Source organism: Aquarana catesbeiana, linkage group LG13, assembly GCF_042186555.1.
Source record: "Aquarana catesbeiana isolate 2022-GZ linkage group LG13, ASM4218655v1, whole genome shotgun sequence".
Taxonomy (NCBI): domain Eukaryota; kingdom Metazoa; phylum Chordata; class Amphibia; order Anura; family Ranidae; genus Aquarana; species Aquarana catesbeiana.
In genome coordinates this window covers 132,631,067-132,649,012 of record NC_133336.1, presented here as the reverse complement: position 1 = coordinate 132,649,012, position 17,946 = coordinate 132,631,067, and the positions used below count along the sequence as shown (strand labels likewise).

General features: G+C 42.6%; 1 protein-coding gene across 2 annotated transcripts in view; it reads right to left on the bottom strand.

Moving 5' to 3' along the window:
* RAD51 (RAD51 recombinase) overlaps nucleotides 1-16,553 on the bottom strand; it is a 65,732-nt gene extending 49,179 nt beyond the window's left edge. The window contains exon 1 of one of the 2 annotated variants that reach the window (XM_073610295.1): nucleotides 16,236-16,553. The gene's annotated coding sequence lies outside the window, so the exon portion shown is untranslated. The remainder of the gene's footprint in view (nucleotides 1-16,235) is intronic. The other variant, XM_073610296.1, reaches the window with a different exon arrangement.
* Between the last annotated feature and the right edge of the window lie 1,393 nt (nucleotides 16,554-17,946).

The following is a 17,946-nucleotide window of genomic DNA, read 5'->3' as shown; positions in this document are numbered from 1 at the left end:
TTCTATGTCAATGGACACAGCAGCGGGACACGTGAGTGCGCCTGCACGGGTGCCCCCAGGGAAAGCAGCTCTCCGTGGGGCCAGGAGCACGGCCGGGGCACCCCAGAAGAAGAGGATCGGGGCTGCTCTGTGCAAAACACTTGCACAGAGCAGGCAAGTATAACATGTTGTTTTTTTGTTTTTTAAAATTACAATTACTTTAAGACTTCCATAGAAATGCAAAACCCTTCTGATGCAAACAAAAGACACAAGCCCTCAATCACACAGGTGGCAGCACAAACATCCAAGCTTATAAAACATTGTAAAAAGTTAGTGATATGGCCCTCCTGCAGGCAACACTGATTTGGGGACCTCTACATTGACTGCTCATGGTATATTAGTGTGAAATAAAACAAAGTACAGTAAAACCTTGGATTGCGAGCATAATTCGTTCCGGAAACATGCTTGTAATCCAAAGCACTTGTATATCAAAGCAAAGTTTCCCCATAAGAAATAATGGAAACTCAGATGATTAGTTCCACAACTATTTATTCATAAGTCCTTCAGTTTATAGTCTATATAAAAAGCTGAGTTAGATTTACCGGTAACTCCTTTTCTGAGAGTCTTCCAGGACAGCCATGAGAGGATAAGCCAGAACTTACCAGTCTAGGGAGTGACAACTGCCTGAAGGACCTTACGACCAAACGCCTGCTCCTGAGCAGATAGGAGATCCAGGTGATAATGTTTAATAAAGAAATGATGCAGCGCTATGATAGAATAAGTGATAATATAAATAATCCCACAAAAGGAAAACTAAAGCACTTACCAAAAATGAATTCTATTATTTTTTTTTTTTTTTTTTACACAAGTTACATAGTTAGTAAGGTTGAAAAGACACCAGTCCATCCAGTTCAACCTGAGTCAGTTGATTCGTGCTAAAATAGCGATAATAAAGAAATCATCATATCATAAATAAGTGCCACAAAAACATAATTGATCCACCAGAAAGAAGGCAAAAAATTTGTGATAAATAGTGAAATCAACTAAAATAAAACACCAAATGACATCCAAGCACTATTTAACACCATAAATAATGAAACAATAAATGTATATAACCCTTTCATGACTAAGCCTATTTTTGAAATTTGGTGTTTACAAGTTAAAATCCGTATTTTTTGCTAGAAAATTATATTTTTTTAGCAGAGAATCTAGAGAATATAATGGCGATTGTTGCAATATTTTTTATCACACGGTATTTGTGCAGCGGTGTTTTAAACGCAAATTTTTGGAAAAGGGACATTTTCATGAATTTTAAAAAATCCAAACAGTAAAGTTACCCCAATTTTTTTGTATAATGTGAAAGATGATGTTACGCCGAGTAAATAGATACCAAATATGTCACCCTTTATAATTGCACGCACTTGTGGAATGGCGACAAACTACGGTACCTATGAATTTCCATAGGCGACGCTTTAAAATTTTTTTACGGTTACCAGGTTTGAGTTACAGAGGAGGTCTAGGGCTAGAATTATTGCTCTCGCTCTGACGATCGCGGCGATACCTCACATGTGTGATTTGAACACCATTTACATATGCGGGCACGACTTCCGTATGCGTTTTCTTAGCTGCGTGAGCTCGCGGGGACAGGGGCACTTTAAAAATTTTTATTTTTTTTTAATTTTTTTTACTTTATAGATTGTGTTTTACTTTTATTGCTGTCACAAGGAATGTAAACATCCCTTGTGACAGTAATAGGTGGTGACTGGTACTCTTTATGGAGGGATCAGGGGTCTAAAAGACCCCCGATCCCTCCTTTGCACTTCAAAGTATTCAGATCGCCGAAAACGGCGATTCTGAATACTGTATATTTTTTTGAAACCGGCGCAATTGGCAGCCGAGTAAATGGGAAGTGTCGTCATGACGTCGCTTCCGCGTTTACAATGAGAAGGCTGGAACGAAGCCGCCCACAGCTTCGTTCCAGCCCGCCTCCAGCCGCCGAAAGCACACGATTGGACACCGGGCCTCCCGATCGCACGGGAGGCCCGGTAAGAGCGGCGGGAGGGTGATGTCCCCTCCCGCTCCTCCGGTATAACAGCCGAGCGGCTTTTAGCCGCATCGTTGTTATACTCGGGTAGCCGATCGCCCGCTGTAAACAACGGTACCGGGATGATGCCTGCAGCTGCGGGCATCATCCCGGTATAACCCCGGAAAGCTGAGTACGCATATCTGCGTACGGTCGGCGGGAAGGGGTTAAAGTCCCATCACAAGCAGTGCAAAAATGTAATTAAAAGAGTAAATAGTCCATGAAAATAGTAAAGATGCTAATCCAGAAAATGTGGTATAGATGGGTCCAATCTCACAAATGCTTAGCACACCCGAGTGAGTAATGAGGCTCCTTACCGACTCAGATGACCACCCAGGTGGTCTCACCAGGAACAGGGAATATTAAGGTCTCCCAAAAACCTATAGCGGCATCTGTAGTAATGGCTAAATCTGTGACACTCGGGAAATATAAACAAGAAATGCTCCCATAGTGTAATCGTTCAAAAAGGGGGATTTATTGTATAAAAGTCTGCACTTACAAGAAGATCCAGTCAGTAGAGCATATACGAAATGTGGATAAAAGATTTAAAATGTCCCGGCATCTCCACAGGCTTCCCGCTGTTCATTTGCTTCCCATCGGTCTCTGCAAGAAAAACGTAGTGACGTCAACGTCACAGGCCCCGCCCTACGCGTTTCGTCACGATAGGACGTCATGTGGGGGTTGGCCGCCACTACGCTTAGGGTATAAATAGTACCGTGGCGCCATCTTAGATACTGGCGGCTACATGTAAAAGATACAAAGCAAGAATGGGCGCCGCCATATTAGCAGCTAGCTGCCCAAACAAATAAGTATGGCTTAAGACAGGAAGCCAGATGTATAAAGAAGAAAGTGGGAAGGAGTATTACCGCTATCTAGTGGCAAAAAGTTATACTGAACTAACGGATGGCAAATGTAACAAACAGGAAGACAAATGGAACGCCACATGATATACATAACATTCTCATAATTATATATAAAATTAAATAGGGACAATCAAAAACAAACAAACAATCTAGATAATAAGATAACAAAAGGACAATAACATTGAATCAAATAAAATAAATCATAATAAAAATATTTAAATACATTTTTATATTAAAAGATGAATAATAATTAAGAATTATTGATAAAATAATTAATGTCCCAATCAACGTTGAGGCCAAAGGGCACATAACTTTTCATATCGAAGATCCATCTTGTTTCAAGCCTGGAAATAGCTCTAACTTTATTAATGCCTCTCCAATGAAACTGAAGTTTGGCCAGAGCTACAAAGAGGGTTCCTTTGATTTTTTTTTTATTGTGATATTTAGCATATTGTCTGGATAAATTGTGTTTGCTATAACCACGTCTAATATTGCCCACATGCTCAGACAGACGCACATGAAGGGCCCGTTTAGTGCGTCCAATGTATTGCTTGGAGCATGGGCATTGTATCATATACACGTAGAGCACGTAATGAATGACTCAATACTGTAAACTTTATTAGTTTGAGTTGATTGGAAGTTTTCACATCTACGTCCTCTAAACGCATTAATCTGACAGATGTCACACCTTCTACAAGGATGAAAAACATTCATAGATGGAAAAAAGGAGATAGTCTTAGGAGGAGCTACAACATTTGGGGCAATCCTATGACGTAAAGAGGGTGAACCTCTGAATATAACCACTGGGCGGTCAGGGAGGGTAGGGCCAAGCATTTTATTGTTTCTCAAGAAACTCCAATACTTATTAAAAATTCTTTTAAGCGTGCGTCTGAGCATATGGGCATATGGGCAATATTAGACGTGGTTATAGCAAACACAATTTATCCAAACATTATGCTAAATATCACGATAAAGAAAAAAAAAAAAATCAAAAAAGGAATCCTCTTTGTAGCTCTGGCCAAACTTCAATTTCATTGGAGAGGCATTAAAGTTAGAGCTATTTCCAGGCTTGAAACAAGATGGATCTTCGATATGAAAATTTATGTGCCCTTTGGCCTCAACGTTGATTGGAACAACAACTTTTTTCAATAATTCTTATTCATCTTTTAATAACTTTTTAAATATTTTTATTATGATTTATTTTATTAATTTTCAGTAGTTATTTTGATTCAATGTTATTGTCCTTTTTTTATTGTCCCTATTTAATCTATATATAATTATGAGAATGTTATGTATATCATGTGGCGTTCCATTTGTCTTCCTGTTTGTTACATTGACATCCATTAGTTCAGTATAACTTTTTTCCACTAGATGGCGGTAATACTCCTTCCCACTTTCTTCTTTATACATCGGGCTTCCTGTCTTAAGCCATACTTATTTGTTTGGGCAGCTAGCTGCTAATATAGTGGCGCCCATTGTTGCTTCCTATCTTTTACATGTAGCGGCCAGTATCTAAGATGAAGGCTCGGTACTATTTATACCCTAAGCGTAGTGGCGGTGTCACTTTGGCCAACCCCCAGACGACGTCCTATCATGACGAAACGTGTAGGGCGGGGCCTGTGATGCTGACATCACTACGTTCTTCTTGCAGAGACTGATGGGAAGCAAATGAACAGTGGGAAGCCTGTGGAGACGCCGGGACATTTTAAATCTTTTATCCACATTTCGTATATGCTCTACTGACTGGATCTTCTTGTAAGTGCAGACTTTTATACAATAAATCCCGCTTTTTGAACGATTACACTATGGGAGCATTTCTTGTTTATATTTCCCGAGTATCACAGATCTAGCCATTACTACAGATGCCGCTATAGGTTTTTGGGAGACCTTAATATTCCTTGTGCCTGGTGAGACCACCTGCGTGGTCATCTGAGTCGGTAAGGAGCCTCATTACTCACTCGGGTGTGCTAAGCATTTGGGAGATTGGACCCATTTAGACCACATTTTCTGGATTAGCATCTTTACTATGTTCATGGAATATTTACTCTTAATTAAATTTTTGCACCACTTCTGATGGGACTTTATATACATTTATTGTTTCATTATTTATGGTGTTAAATAGTGCTTGGATGTCATTTGGTGTTTTATTTTAGTTGGATTTCACTATTTATCACAAATTTTTTGCTTTCTTTCTGGTGGATCAATTATCTTTTTGTGGCACTTATTTATGATGATTTCTTTATTATTGCTATTTTAGCATGAATCAACTTATGTAAAAAATATAATTCATTTTATGTTCTTTCATTTTTGGTAACTGCTTTAGTTTTCCTTTGTGGGATTATTTATATAATCACTTATTCTATTTTGTACTATCATAGCGCTGCATCATTTCTTTATTACATGTATTGTAGTTTTTGTATCTGACTCTTTGATGCTGGCGGCTTTGTTGATTTTGGATTTTCACTTTCAATTTTTTTGATTTATAATAATTAGTTTTCTAGCGCAGCGTTAACCCTTTGGGTTTTTTTTTTTTTTTTTTTTATACATGATAATGTTTAATGAAGGTCGAAAAACTGGACCATGTGGCAGCTCTGCAAATTGTTCAGTTGAGGCTCCAGCCCTCTCAGCCCAAGACGCAGACAAGGTAATTGTTGAGTGAGCAGTGACAAAAGGCGGAGGAACTTCCATAATTTTTTACGTTTCAGAAATAGCTTGCTTTATCCATCTAGTCAAGGTGGCTTTAGATGCACTCTTTCCCTTGTGTGCTCCTGAAAGGTAGACGAGAAGAATTCTTCTCACGTCAAAAAAAAAAAAATAAATATATATATATATATATATATATATATATATATATATATATATATATATATATATATATATATATATATATATATATATATATATATATATATATATATATATATATATATATATATATATATATATATATATATATATATATATATATATATATAAACTTTCTTGGTCGCCCTTTGGCGAGCTACAAAAGGTTGGCAGTACAACGTCCTGGGATCTGTGGAATGTACTGGCCACTTTAGGCAGAAATCCTGAATCAGTTTTCAAAACAACCTGATCCTCAAAAAATTGTGAGGAAAGACTCCCTCACTGAAAGGGCCTGTAACTCACTTACCCTATGAGCTGAGGTAATTGCCACAAAGAAAATGGTTTTAAAAAGGTAAGTAACTTAACCGAAATATCCTCCAGGGGCTCAAAAGGGAATTCTACCAGAGTTTGAAGCACCAGAGACAGGTCCCAGGATGGATAACTTCTAACCACCACTGGCCTGTACCTAGAAATTACATTTAAAGAACCTAGCTACAGTGAGATTTTCCAAGAGAATTGGAGAAAAACACTGATAGCTGCCACCTGTACCTTTAAAGTACTAACTGAAAGACCTTTGTCGACACCCTCTTGAAAAAATTCCAAAATTGAAGGAATATCATGAGTTAAAATTTCTTCCAGACCTTGGAATAAATGTCTCTAGTGACTGGTTATCTGCAATTTACCAGAGTCTTTACTACTTTAAGAAAAGATACTAAGCGCCCAGGGGTTCTCTGACAGATACCAGGCTGTCAAGTTCAAGGAAACCACCTGTGGGTGCGACACCGGACCCTGAGATAAGAAGTCTTGTCTCTTAGGAAGACTCAGTGGAGGCAGAATCTGCAACGGGGAAAACCATGGCCTCTAGGGCCAAATTAGAATAAGATCTGTTTCTTCTAGAAGAAACTTCCGGAATTAGCCTGACTGGCTAATAGAGGGCACTTTCGCACCTTCCTGCCCAGGCCAAGTTTCAGCACTGTCACTTTTTAAATGACAATTGTGCGGTCATGCTACACTGTACCCAAACTACATTTTTTTATAATTTTGTTGCCACAAATAGAGCTTTCTTTTGGTGGTATTTTATCACCTGTGCGGTTTGCATTTTTTGCTAAACAAAAAAAAAAATTTTTTTAATTTAAAAAAAAAAAAAAAGACAAAATTTGGAAAAAAAAAAAAAAAGTTTGTTTTTGTTATAAAATTTTGTAAATAAGTAAGTTTTCTCCTTCACTGATGGGCATTGATGAGCACTGATAAAGCGGCACCGACGATGGAACTGATAGGCTGCACTGATGGGTACTTATGGGTGGCACTGATAGATGGCACTGCTGGGCAGTGATGGCTGGCACTGATAGATATAACTGATAGGCATCACTGGCAGGCATTTTGATTTGGCACTGATTGGCAGCTGCTTGGTGGTCTAGGGTGGCATACCTGGTGGTCCAGTGTGGTTGCTATCCCTGGTGGCATCTCTGGTGGTCCTGGGCGGGCAACTGGGGGGGGAGCGAGCTGCGCTGTCAGACACAAGTGAAGAAAAGCCAAATCAACGGCTCTTCCTGTTTACATCGTGATCAGCCGTGATTGGACATGGTAGCTGAACAGCTAGACAGGTGTTATAAAAGATTTTCCAACCCTCACTCCCAGGTATTACCAGCAAGGATCCCGCAGAATCACAGTCAAGAGAGACCTCAGGATCTAAATGTTTAGATTAAAGTGGATGTAAAGCCAATGTCATCCTTTCTAAACTACTGCCATAGGGGTTATCTATAAGGATATACATGCCTCCTGCATGTATCTTTACCTGTCAAATCTCTCCCCTCTGTCTGTTATGAGACCCGAAAAACTGCACATTCTGCGGGTGGGTCTGTTGTCTGGAGCTCGGTGGGTGGAGTCGCGATGCCAGACTCCCCACCCACCTCTACACTCCCCTTGTCAATATGCATTTTCTCCTGTGTATTTCTTACACTGAACTTCTGCTATAAACTCTAACATCCAGTGAAAAAACAGAAAGTAACCACATGACTTCAGCATGCTGAGGTGTGGAACAGCCAATCCTTGCAGAGCTGCTGAAGAAAGGAGTGGGGGTGGGAATTAAAAAATAATGCATGTCTTAGGCTAGTGCACGAGATATGTAAATCACCTGTCTGTCACAGCAAGGGGGAGGATTTGACAACGTTTTTCTCTGTTTGTCACGATTTATCTCACTGAACAATAAAAGAGGATTGCTCAGAGCTGGATTAACTCTTTGTGGCAAGACTGGGCTCAAATGATAGGAAATCTTATACTCTAAATTATGACATAAAAAAAAAATGTCGGGTTTACATCCACTTTAAGGAAAGTATGACCGAGAGTGCCATACGTATCCCCTGGAAACAGCAGTAACAGCTGTGTATGTCTGGCTTGCAAGCGGCTCTAATATAGTGCAAAAAAGGGACACTCACGCATTACTGACATCACTGTGACCATGAGGTGGATTAAAAAGCATAGTACCACGTGGTTTGGCCAAGTGAGATTTTAAAAATCGTGCCTGCCATACTTTTTCCATGTTCTCGTGTTTAACCGATTGCCGACCAGCCGAAGCAGTTATACTGCAGCAGGTAGGATCAGCAAATCGCCGTAGCTGTACGTCGGTCCCTTTACCAGCTATAGCAGGTTCCCGCAGCTCGTCATCGGAGCCATGCGTGTGGCTGGCGGCCGCAATGTCCGCTGGCCACCCGCGATCACTCCTCAGAGAGACAGAATCTGTTTGTTTACATTGACAGATCCCTGTTCTAACAGGGGAGTAGGAAGATTGTCTGTTCCTAGTGATCAAGAACAGCGATCTCTCTCCTCCTCCTCTAGTCAGTACACTCCACCCACAGTTACAAACACCTCCCTAGGGAAGACCTAACCCCTCGATCGCCCCTAGTGTTAACCCCTTCCCTGCCAGTGCCATTTATACAATGATCAGTGGCTATTTTTAGCTCTGAACACTTTAATGTCACTGGTCCCAAAAAAGTGTCAAAGTGTCTGATTTGTCCGCCGCAATCCCGCTAAAAATTGCTGATCGCCACTATTACTAGTAACAAGAAAAAAAAAAAAAAAAAATTACAAAAAAATACCATAAATCTTTCCCCTAATTTGTAGATGCTATAACTTTTGCGCAAACCAATCAATGTATGCTTATTGTGATTTTTTTTTACCAAAAATATGTAGAAGAATACATACTGCCCTAAACTGATGAAGAAATTTGTTTTTTTATTTATTTTTTTTGGATATTATAGCAAAAAGTAAAAAATATTGTTTTGTTTTTTTTCAAAATTGTCAGTCTTTTGTTTATAGCGCAAAAAATAACCGCAGAGGAGAATACTACCAAAAGAAAGCTATATTTGTGGGGAAAAAAAGCACATCAATTTTGTGTGTGCACAGGGCAGCATGACTGTGCAATTGTCAGGTAAAGCGTCAAGTGCCGTATTGCATAAATGGCCTGGTCATTAAGGGGGTAAATCCTTCCGGGGCTGAAGTGGTTAAAGAATATATTATATTATCCTGCGCTACCTATTCTGGCGTGTGTAGTATAGGGCAAATTCTAGTGGATGGCTGCAGGCAACCAAATTGAAGAAGTCTCTTGACCATGACGACAAGCTGGGTCTCACCCAAATGCGTGTCGTCACGGGCATGTGACTTCAATTTGGTGGCGCTGCCGTTACCGGACATGATGCAGGAGCCTCCAAGCCCCATTGTTAATATGAAAGTTTTTATGAAAGGATTTGATATAATGTATTATTATGCACATATAAAAAGGAATAGGTGCAGCCACATTTGTTTTTTGGCAGCCCATTGAAATGAACTGGCTGTCAGGCACTCAATATGGTGTGAACCTAGGGTTGCCACCTTATCCCTTTAAACCCGAACACATTACACAGGTTCTGAGGCCAATTTAATGCAGATAAGGCACTGCGTTTAATTTCCACCTTAATCCGCCACAAAACCTGTGTAATATGTGTAGTGGTTTAAAGGGATAAGGTGGCAACCCTATAACCAAGAGTGCTTCATATTTTTTGGGGGGGGCTCAGTTATGGTTGGGAGTGGTAAAACCAAGTGATTGATTTTTTATTACCCCTCCCCCAGCTGTGTGAAGTTGGCACCCCATGTTTGTAAAACCTGAATAAAAATATACCATTAGTTTGTGCCGCATTTGTTCCCGTTCGATTTCGGAGGTATTAAACATTCAATTCAATGCAAGCCCCGCCCACTTTGCACCCCATGTTGCTGAATTTTAAACACAAACGCGCCATTTGTTTGTACTGCGTTTGTGCTGCAAAAATAAACGTTTGTGCCGCTTTGGTTGCGAAGACATTGTGCGTTATATTTTCTGAAACCCCGACCACTATGCACCCATGTTGCTATATTTTAAAAACAAATGTGCCATTCGTTTGTGCCGCTTTGGCTGCGGAGAGATTGTGCATTATAGTTGCTGCAACCCCGCCCACTTTGCAAACCATTTTGCTGAATTTTAAAAACAAATGCGCCATTTGTTTGTGCTGGTTTGTGCCGCAAAAATAAACGCTTGTGCTGCTTTGGTTTTGGAGATATTGAGTGGTATATGTTGTCAAACCACACTGACTTTACACCTCGTTAATAAATCTTACATACAACTAGATTTATTTGTTCGTGGTTTGTGCAGATTTGGTGGATATTGTATATGATTTTTTACTTCACATGCGTAGGTTTTGCCACCCCCACAGGGATCTCCCCACTTCCGATTCTCTAGCGCTGACTGGAAGAACAGATGGAGGAGGAAATCTGGGGAGGGGCGGGCACAGCTGGCTCTGGCTCTAGTGAGGCAGAGCCAGCTGTCAATCAGGCAGCAGAGTGGATCTCGACAGTATTGTCAGGATCTGTCCCGGCTGCATCGCGGCTCTGCGCTATTAGGATATAGTGGGCAATAGTCCGCCATATGCACAAGTTTGTTTTTTTTTTCACAGGAGAACATACTATATGTCATCTTGTGAACAAAGAAAACTAAGGCCAAAAAAGGTTAAACCAGGTGTTAACCAAGCAAAACCAAGCCAAAATCAAGCACTCCAGCAAATTATTTTATACAAGTCACTTCTTTTTTAATTGCTTTTTTTGAAACACATCTGTGTCAGTAAACATTCTTTTCCTGACAGACTCCATGGCAGACTTTGTGTGGGTTAACCCCACCTCCTCTCCATTGCTATAGGACCCCACTCCCATAAATTTGAGCTCACCACTAGAGACTGCGTTCCTTTTTTGTCCCCCTCATTGAACCTACAAGTCAATGCACTTACGTTTACGGATGCCCAAATTTGATCGTGGAAGATGATGCCGGGCAGTTTCAAGATAGGCCAGGGCCCAGCCATGGGCGGGTGTGTGGCTCCAGGCCCCTGTGCCCTGTGGTGGGGACATTTTTTTATGCCCAGGCTCGGTGAAACGGCTGGCAGGTCTGAAGATTCTCCATGGCAGCAGTTTTTGTATGTAAAAGCTCCCTGTTTGCTTTTTCCCTCATGTGCCTTGCTGTCTCTTTTTGCTTCTATGGCGCTCTCTTCCAGGTCGCGGCTCCAGCTCTCTACTGTGCATGTGTGATCCTCGGACGAAGCCGAGGCTTGGTTTTGCACATGCGCGGTGCGGCAGGGGACCCGGCGGCCGTGCAGGCGCTCTACGGCAGGTCGCCACTGTGCAGGCGCAGTCCAGGCACAGTGGTGACGCCATTCCGGCGGGGAGGTTTGAATCCCTGAGAGCCCTGTCATTCTAAGGATTACTACAGGCAGCTTGCGGCAGCTCCTCAGGCCCCACGTTCCCAGATCATGGTTAGCTTCAAGCCTGGAGCTTTGGTAAAAGCGGGAAGGGGGGCTAAGATGCCTCTTAAAAAAGGGGAAGCTGCACTATTTGTACTCCTTTGTTCCAGGACGTGCGAGTGTTCCTACAAAGCTGCAGGATCGCCTCGTATTCATCCGCCAGGGTGCCATGGACAGATCACCACCTCGGTGCGGCCAGCCCTCATGCTCTAGGTATGTGGGGCATGAGAAGGGGAGGGCCAGGCCCACGTGCAGATGGACCGATTCCCTAAACGTCACATTTTCCTTTTTAGCCCTTCCAGGTCAGACCATCGGCTTACTGTCCAAGATGACAGGGACCTTGCCAAGCCGCAACACACACCTTCTTCATCAAGGTCCAGACGTGACTCTCCGTCCAGGACCCAACAGGGGAGGAAATTTCCCCATTCCTCCTCCAACCACCACACCCACTGCCACGACAGCCGTTTTGATCACAGATCCTGCTGGGGTTATGGGACCCGGGTCCCAGAAGTCAAGTCCTTATGTGACGCTTGTTATGCCAAGGCGGTCGGGAAAAAGATGCTGAAAGCCGGCAAATGGAGACGCTGGTCAAATGGGTGGTGAAAATCCCCCAAAAGAGTGGGGTACATCTTACACGTGGAACCAGTCCACCACATTATCTGGATCCCTGGTTGATGAGGCCCAGGAGGATCCGGGCCCATTCCAGCCTTATGATTCCTCACACAGCGAGATGGAGGGAGATGAGTTTGTCGGAGGCTTCGACTTCACCCTCGTTTCTCCACTAATTAAAGTGGTCAAAGAGGCCCTTAAGTGGGAAGGCTCTTCTACTCCCCCGACAAAACAGAAGAAATTCTTTAAGCATCTGGAGAAAGAACATTCCAATTTTCCACTCCTTTCTGAATTAAAGGATATTATTGACAAGGAATGGAGCAAGGTAGATAAGAAGACCTCTATGTCAAGTAGAACCTCCGGGTTATACCCCTTCAAGGCTGAGGAAGTGAAATATCTGGAAAACGCTGCCCACGTAGACGCAGCTCTGATGCGACTAGCTAAACGCGCCACTCTTTCTGTGGAAGATGCGGTATCCTTCAAAGATGGGCTTGAGAAAAGAGTAGATAAAGATGTTAAAAGGATTTACGGGTCAGCCGGGATGGCTTGCAAACACGCCTTGGTCCTTGTGGGCATATCCAAGGCCATGGAGGTCTGGATGGAGAATGTAGACTCCATGATCAAAGGAGTCTCGGAAGAACTGGCCAGGGGCTCTGTAATCCTGGTGCAGAAGCTGGCGGTGGCCTTCCTGGGGGAGGCTTCAATCGACCTTATCCGCCTGTCGGCCCAGACTATGCTGTCCTCGGTCATGGCCAAGCAGGCCTTGTGGTTGCGCCCCTGGCTCGCTGACCCAGCATCCAAGCAGGCCTGGTGTAGGATCCCCTTGAAGGGTCCTCACTGTTTGGTGACAAGCTGGATAGCGCCATAGCCCAGGCCACAGGTGGGTCAGGCTTCCTGCCTCAGGTTAGGCATCTGTTCAATCAGAAAAGGCCTCAGCACAGAAGACATAGTACTGAGCGTTCAAGGGAAGCACGCTCTTACAGGCCCGGACGAGATATCAGAAGGAATTGGAGCAGAAGACAGGCATCCTTCCAGAAGCCCACTAAGAGCCAGGTGTCCAGTGGACGAAAGCCGGCTAAGCCATTTTGAGTTTGGGCCTGCCCAGGCGGGTCGGGTGGGGGCGCGTCTGCTTCTCTTCCAGCACGTCTGGGGAAAAAGCAATCTGGAACCAGTCCAGCACCTGATATACTGTACTTAGTTCCACACAGTAGAAAGTTCCATCTCTCTACCCGTTGAAAAGATTCCAGTCATTCAAAGAAAAATCTCACGAGCTCAGAGCTCTTCACACCTAAAAGCCTTGCAATGCTTAAAGATTTTTGGCACAATGGTCTCTACGACCCCCATAGTCCAGTGGTCTCTGGGGAGATTACACCCTTTTCAGAGAGGGTTTCTTCAACAATGGAATTCGGGGGACGACAATCAGTCCAGTCACATAACTTCAGTGAAGAGAAACAGCCTCTTCTGGTGGCTTCAGCGCAGAAATCTGCACTACACGTCTAATCTACACATGACTAGCCTTGAGAAAGTCACGTGTCAGTGATGCAACGCGTGGGAGGAGCCTAGGACACAGTCTGCTGAATACATTGTATCAAGCAGCAGCAGCTTGCGTAGCAAGCCTTGTCCTTACAAGCCAGCTGAGATCTGCCTATCTGCATGCCTAAAACAAGTCAGGCACACGTGAGTGTATCACTGTGCTGTTTTGCCTGTGAACTTTTATTGTAACAATATTGCGCAATGTTTTCTCTTTGTTTATTTTACATAAAACCACTTGATACTGAGAAAATTACCATTCATTGTGGCTGTGGAAGAAATAGCTCAGAGGGTGAACAAATAAGTACTGCAGGAATCCAGATATCCCAGATTACTGAGGATTGAACTGTCGCCTGTTACTTATCCTATCTCATGAATTTAATCATCTATATTTAATCTATTGGCACTATCTATTTATACTCATCAATTGTATATATATTGCACCTTTATAAGCATATCATTTATTTTTTTATTATGGAGGATTTAACACTTATCACAGGGAATATATCTAATTTATTTATTGGCACTAATTTGGATTGATTACTATTTGCAAACGCATTTTTAGTATATCTATACACAATTGTTGCTTAGTTTACTTTGGAGATATCGCACCACTTCCAGTGGATTTGTATAACTGGAGAAAAACAGTTTTTAAATATTTGCGATTTTTTCATATATTTGCGATTTTATATATTTTAGCGATTTGGTAGCAATTTTTTTTCACACTGGTTTTTTTTTAGCACAAAAAATTATTTTCTCACATTGATTGAACTTTGTATCAGAGCGCATCAATCTATGTTATGGGTTTTAATTTTTAGGGGATTCTGACCACTATATAATTGATAACAGCTTGATATCATTGTCAATCTAACAATTTTTATTTAATTAATTGCACGTGCATTCACATACATTTGATTGTATATGTCACGCTAGAACATTATTGCGCTTGGTGTTTTTGTTTATTTACTTTATTATCAAATACTTACCGTAATTTTCCTTGCCTGATGGACTCCATGGCAGACGGAGTTCCCACCCTTTGGTCATGAGTTTGCTAATTACTGAACACAGTCTCTAGTGGTGAGCTCAAATTTATGGGAGTGGGGTCCTATAGCATTGGAGAGGAGGCGGGGTTAACCTACACGTAGTCTGCCAGGAAAAGAATGTTTTGCTGACATAGATGATTTTTTTTTTTTTTTTTTAAAAAGCAATTAAAAAAAGAAGTGACTTATATAAGAGAATTTGCTGGAGTGCTGTTTTGCTTGGTTAACACCTGGTTTAAACTTTTGTTAAAAGAGAACTATGGCCCAACCTTTTTTGGCCTTAGTTCTCTTTTTGTTCACAAGATGACATATAGTATGTTCTCCTGTGACAAAAAAAACTCATGTGCATGTGGCGGGCTATTGCCCACTATATCCTGACAGCGCAGAACTGCGCTGCAGCCGGGACAGATCCCGACAATACTGTCGAGATCCACCCTGCCGCCTGATTGACAGCTGGCTCTGCTTCACTAGAGCCAGAGCCAGCTGTGCCCTCCCCAGATTTCCTCCTCTGTCTGTTCTTTCAGTCAGCTCTAGAGAATCGGAAGGGGGGGGGGTGGGGGGGGATCCCTGTGGGGGTGGCAAAACTATGCATTTGAAGTAAAACACCATGTACAATATCCACCAAATCTGCACAAACCGCGAACAAATAAATCTAGTTGTATGTAAGATTTAATAAGGAGGTGTAAAGTCAGTGTGGTTTGACAACATATACCACTCAATATCCCCTCGAAACCAAAGCGGCACAGAGGTTTATTTTTGCAGCACAAAAAAGCACAAATGCAGCACAAACGAATGGAGCATTTGTTTTTAAAATTCAGCAACATGGCGTGCAAAGTGGGCAGGGTTTAAGCAAATATAACGCACAATATCTCCGCAACCAAAGCGGCAAACATTTTTGTGACACAAATGGCGCATTTGTGTTTAAAATTCAGCAGCATTTGGTGCAAAGTGGGCGGGGCTTGCGTTTAATTGAATGTTTAATATCTCAGAAATGGAACCAGCACAAACGCTCATTTTTGCGGCACAAACAAATCGTATACTTTTATTCAAGTTTTACAAACATAGGTTGCCAACTTCACACCGCGCCCCCATTACCCATTTAACTACAAAGACAGCAGCCAGGGGTGTACACGTGTCAGGGCGCTTTGCATCGCAATGAGCAACTACAGACTGCCAAATGCATTGCATGCAGCTGCGGTGCAAAATGTAGGCGGTTTAAACAGACAGTGATATCTCCTCACTGCCTGTCAAACCATCCAGAGAGTACAGGAGCCCTAACAGCACTCTGCTCTATCAGCCTAGAACTGACCATCCGGCCACAGTGCTAATGGAGTTTAAACAAGCAGGTTTAGAGGCTGCAGATTGCAATCCTCCATTGCAGCACAATGTACACAGCTCTATACACACTCCAGCTTGTAGGGGGCGCTCCTACTCTCAGGCCGACGCTCACTCACCACTGGTTACCTATAGCCGGCCCGCTGTCTCCGCTCACCTGTCTGCGTTCTGGAAGCTCTACCAGCAGCCTATCTGCATGTGCGGGAAACACCTTCCGTCACCACACATATAGTGCTCCGACTCTACCGCCCAGACACAACACGCGAGTCCGCTGAATGACGGGGAAAAGCGGACTGTGTCCTGGAATATTGCAGCACACTCACGGTCACTCCCGATGTGTCCTCCCCCTTCACACCGACCCGTTCCCGTCGTCCTCTTTACTAGACGCGGATCAGCTGCACCCCGGCCTATACGAATATCCCGCTAAATCAGGCGTCACACGTCACACGTCACACGTCACACGTCACACGTCACACGTCACACCCCCAGCTCTCACTTCCGGCGCAGAGTGGGGCGTACTTGGAGGGATCTCCTTATTGACGGTCTGGAGTGTGTTCTCTGTGGTGATATGTGGTATTGCTAGAGATCCTATGTACTGCCCAGGAGCATGATGGGAAATGAGGAGCTAAACATATCCACACTAAACAAACAATGTCACATGTTGCAGCTTGCTAGTCCTTACTTATGGTGACTGCATTGTTTTTTTCTTTATTTTCTCCTGGCTACTAGGTTCACATATATGGAGAACACATGCATAATTGCTAATTTGCACAGAAAGGCGCTGCTCTTCAGCAGACCCACGCTGTGTCCTTAATTCGTGGGAAAAAACTTTTTTTTTTTTTTTTTGCTGGAAAACTACTTAAAACCCCCAAACATTATATATACACACACACACATTTTATATATACACACACACCTTGAGGAACAGCAGGAATGCTTGAAACTGTAAAGTCGCTATATCTATTGACGTTTTGTATGAAGTAAATGACTGCATTGGAGATCCTGTCCTTTCGTTTATCTACAGTGCATATAAAAAGTCTACACACCCCTTAAAATGTCAAGTTTCTGTGATGTAAAAAAATGAGACAAAGATAAATCATTTCAGAACTTTTTCCACCTTTAATGTGACCTATAAACTGTACAACTCAGTTGGACAATAAACGGAAATCTTTTAGGTGGTGGGAAGTAAAGATAAAAAAAAAATAATGTGGTTGCATAAGTGTGCACACCTGTCAGAAACCATGAAATCAGACCAAGACAGAAGTACAGTTAAATCACACGTGTTTAATAATAAAAGTAAAAAGAACAAACGTAGTCAAAACATAGCCAAGCCAGAAGTCAGGGATCAATGTAGTGAAACAGCAAGCAGGATCTGGAGCCAGAAGGGATGTCAGCAAAGCAAGTCTAAACCAGGATCACAGGCGATAGTTTCTGTGATGTGACCAAGGCGAAGGCAGAGAGCCTCTGGGCTGGACGGCTTAAGTAGGCAGGACTGATGAGCAGGATATCATCAACAGCTGAGTAACTGTGGAAAGATAGGAGCTGGCAATTAGCCAACAGCTGAGTGGCCAGCTAAGAGAAGGAAGGGCTGAGCCCAGCCCTGACAACACCCTCTTATAACTGGGGATGTAGCTGTGTTCAGAATTAAGCAACCACATTCAAACATGTCAAATAGGAGTCCGAGTCAGCACACACCTGTCATCATTTAAAGTGCCTTCGATTAACCCCAAATAAAGTTCAGCTGTTCTAGTAGGTCTTTCCTGACATTTTCTTAGTCGCATCTACAGCAAAAGCCATGGCCCGCAAAGAGCTTCCAAAGCATCAGAGGGATCTCATTGTTAAAAAGGGATCAGTCAGGAGAAGGGTAC